The following is a 4,093-nucleotide window of genomic DNA, read 5'->3' as shown; positions in this document are numbered from 1 at the left end:
TGCGAAGGGAAGCCATGTAGACTTGATGATCCGGCGAGTTGTCAGCCGTGTGGTTGTACTCGAGTAGCTCTATGCCACCCTCTCCCTCTTCTGAGATGGGAGAGAGAGATTTGCCCTCCTGGAAGGGCAATTCCTGCATGAAGGCCACAAGACGGGAATCGTATTCGAGTAGTTCAGAGGGATCTAAGCCCTTCCAGTACATGAAATGGCCTTGCGGTGTAGATGTTATGGGCAAACCCAGGTGACTACCTGAAAAGAACTTGGGGTGGTCATCAGGTTGCGAGTAGTAGTCGAGTATGGGGGCCTCCCGACAAGCAGTCGTTCCCTTGCCCTCGCCCTTGAGCAAACAATCTAAGTCCTCCTCCAAGTCAGAGAGGGACTCGGATTGTGTGGTCTCCCCAGATCGGTTTGATTCCAATCCGACTAGTTTTGGTGCAGCACGAGTTGAAATCACATCAAAAACAGACATCTTTTCGATCTGCCAAACTAGATCGGGGAGCAGCAACTCATCGAGGTTGTCGATAAACTTGTCGAGGTTGCTACATCGAGTTGGTGTAGTGGCCTCTAGCTTCCTGGAGTCAACTAGGTGGCTGTTGAAGCCACCCAAACCATTGGCGATGCAGATCCAGGAGCCAAAGATGAAAGTTGTGCCCTCGTCAAGCAAGCAGCTGGTGAAGTTGAGAGATGCCATCGAGTTCTGCGGTGGATGCTCGATGGACACCCTTACCTGGCGCGTCAGCTGTTGATGTTTTACCACCACGCCCACCGAGGGATACCTCCGAGGTGGTGAGTTTGTAGGTAGGGTGTCACCAAGATCAAGAACTCGAAGGTGCAAGGAACACAAAGTTTAGACAGGTTTGGGCCGCCAAGAGCGTAATACCCTACGTCTTGTGTGGTTTGTATTGCCTGTGACAGTTCGTGTACTTGCAATGCTAGACATATATTTTGTTAGTGTGAAATATGTGTTTGTTAGTATAAAGCTCATGTGTGTTTATGTGAAGTTTTTGAAAATTTAAAATGCAAGTAAAAAGGGTACTTTTGTAATTATGGAAAAACTAGAGTTGTTTTTGCAAAATGTAATTGGATAGGAGTTAACTTCAAAATAAGTGAAGGGTGGTTTTACAAAAATGTTTTTCTTACTTTATCCCCTGTAAAAATTATGCATTTGTCCGAAAGTTGCATTTGAAATGTATGTGTTGAATTGTGTAAAAGTTTGGGTAAAATGGTAAAAATAAGGTTGTTTATGTAATTTTATAAAGTACAAGTCCTTTTATGCAAGTATTTGAATTACAAAAGTAATTTTCAAAGTTACTTAGGACTAAAGTGTAAAAGGTGCAAGTCATCATGACATGTCTATCCAATCATTATGACGAGTCTATCCCGTCATCATGACGTGTCATAAATGCTTGCGTTTAGGTCCTGAATTTTATAAAGATACACTCTTTAGGACAAAAGTAATTCAAATCCAACTTTTGTTCAAAATTTAACGTGTAAAGATATAAAATTTGAGTTTTTGAACATGGGCCCTAAAGCAATAGTGTAGAGTTTGAAAAACTCTCCAACTTTCGTTTTGGGCATTTCTTCATTAGGGTTTTAAATCAATGGATAATTTATGCTTCACAGACAGGTCCCTGTAGTTTTCTAAAATTGCGCATAGGTCCTTGGGAGAACTCCATTTCTCCTTCTCCTCTGTTCTTCTTTATCTGTTGTGCCCTTTTTCTTTCCCCACGGGCGGCAGCTCCATCCAAATGTTCCTTCCCTTCCTCTCTCCCTCTGCTCAGCTCCGGGTAGGCGCACAGGCTCGGTCGGGTGTAGGGCGGTGGCCCGGTGTGGGCCCGAGCGCGGCAGAGCGGCGCGCTCTGGCGCGCGCGTGGGGGCGCAGCCGTGGTAGGCGGCCCCGAGCGGCGGCGCGCAGGCGGAGCCGTGGCGCGGGTGCGGCAGCAGGCGCGCGGAGCGAGGCCGGCTCGCGGTGCGGCGGCTCAGGCGCAAGAGGAGCGGCACGGCGCTGGTGCGCTGGGAGAGCGGGGACCGGCTCGGGCGGCTCGACCGGAGCAGGAGCGGGCGCAGGCGCAGCACGGCGGCTCGGGAGTGGAGCGGGCAGGAGTGGAGGCTGGTGATGCGGGCGCACGGGTGGAGCAGCATGCGGCGAGCAGGCACTGGAACGGCGCGGGCGCTCGGGATCCAGGCGACGCCAGAGCGCGGCGCTGGCGACGTTGGCGCAGACGCTGGAGCAGAATGCGCGCAAGCGCGTGTGCGGGCACGGCGCGGCCCGGCGTGCAGGACTGAACGTGCAGGTGGAGCTCTGGCACGGTGGTTTGGCATAGGCTAGCACAAGGACAGCAAGGCCCCGCGCGTGGAGTACCTGGTGATAGTCTGGCGCGGGTGGCCGTAGCAAGATGAGACGCGGGCCAAGAACGCACGCGATTCGGGCGTGCGTGGAAGCGACGTGGCAAGACCGGAGTAAGCGCGGATCCGGCAACAGGAGAAGGAGGAGAAGCGGGAGGAGCTGCAGTGTGACAGTTACCGGCGGATTCGCACGGGAGCAGCAGGGCCACGTATGGAGGACGTCGGAAGCCATTGAGGAGAAGACAATGGAAGGCATGGCCCTGATGCAGATAGACCTCGGTCCTCGTGGAGGCGGAAGAACGGTTATGCAAGGTGAGCCGGAAAGAAAGGCGGCGGAGCGGAGGTGGCGACCTGATGCAACGAGCTCGAAGGAGCCACGCACGGCGAGCTCCCTTCATCCATGCAAAGGTCGAAGCAGGAGCAGCGCGACGTGGGTCCGACGCGCGACGCAGGACTGACGGCCGACTCAGTTCATTTCCGTAGGCGCGTGCGTATGCAAGGCAACCTACCACGCGCATGCAGGCTGGGGGCCGTTGGTGTGGGAGCAGAGCAGAAGCGGCGCACCGGAGATGCGATCAGGTGCGGCGATCCAGCGGAGGCTACGCGGGTGTGCCGGCCGTGTTTCAGCGGCACACGCGCAGGAGTAGTGGAGGCTCAGCCCGCGAGCAAGAGAATCCTGAGGTTCGCGGAGGAGTCAGCATAACGGACCAATCCGGCTATATCGTCTCATCCCATGAGTCCATGACATCCAGCAACTCCTATTCCTCGCTGATTGTTCAAGCAAGACCATAACACACCTCGAAGAAACTCCTGAACCCCCATCGAGCCTCTTCGGATTCCTTCGTTGAAACATCATCACCGTGGCAAAGTCGACTATCGTCGCCACGGGTCACCGTGTGGAACATTCCTCCGGCCATCTTCCACCCACTGCAACCCTTCCCGGCAAACTTCTTCGTCACCCACGGAATCTCGTCACCGTCGAGTACTTCTCATCGCCGATCCTGTTTGCCACGGGAATTCACTTTCCACCCGTTCTCCTTCACAACCAAAGTTACCCCAAGGTTTGCCCTGACTCACTAAATCTTTCTAATGCCGGCGACTTCTTTGCCGGAACATCGTCGTTATCTTCCTGTTCTCTGTTTTCCCCGACCAGGGACTTAATTGCTTTGATTTAAAAAGTTCTAGGGTGTTCTTTGTAAAATTTCTAAGGCTTTCTTTATTTCAAATCAGTGAACCTCTACAAGTTTTATGTTGTGCTCTTGAATTGAAAATCTTGATTTGTGATCTAGATTAAATATTAGGGAATGAGTGCTTTATTGAACCTTATATTGTATGCATGTGTTGTAGCTGAAAGGTAACTCATAGGATGTATGTCTTAAGTAGAGATGTGTGATATCTAATTAATCTTTTTACGCGAGTACTCCTATCCCTACCATCAAGACTTTATCCTTGTTTTGATTGTTGTTTCCTTAAGGTCCTTTTCGTATAAGAATCCTTGTTAGTTCATGTGCATCTGCTGCTTAGCTAATATATCTTTGCAGCTATGCTTCAGCAACGGCTATCAGCTCAGCCGTTAAACATCTGTTTCCTTGAGTCTATGATGTTTCTGTGTAACAGCTGTCAGCCGATGTATTTCTTTTGTTCTGTCCTACATCGGCTGCACATAGTCAATATATCGGAGATGCACACACGATCTTAGGATGATCCAAGCCGATTCTAGTTGTTTTCCATATCGGTTATGGTCGAT

This window comes from Panicum hallii, unplaced genomic scaffold (assembly GCF_002211085.1).
Source record: "Panicum hallii strain FIL2 unplaced genomic scaffold, PHallii_v3.1 scaffold_24, whole genome shotgun sequence".
In the NCBI taxonomy this organism is placed as follows: domain Eukaryota; kingdom Viridiplantae; phylum Streptophyta; class Magnoliopsida; order Poales; family Poaceae; genus Panicum; species Panicum hallii.
The sequence above is the reverse complement of the archived record's forward strand: the minus strand, read 5'-3'. Positions refer to the sequence as shown.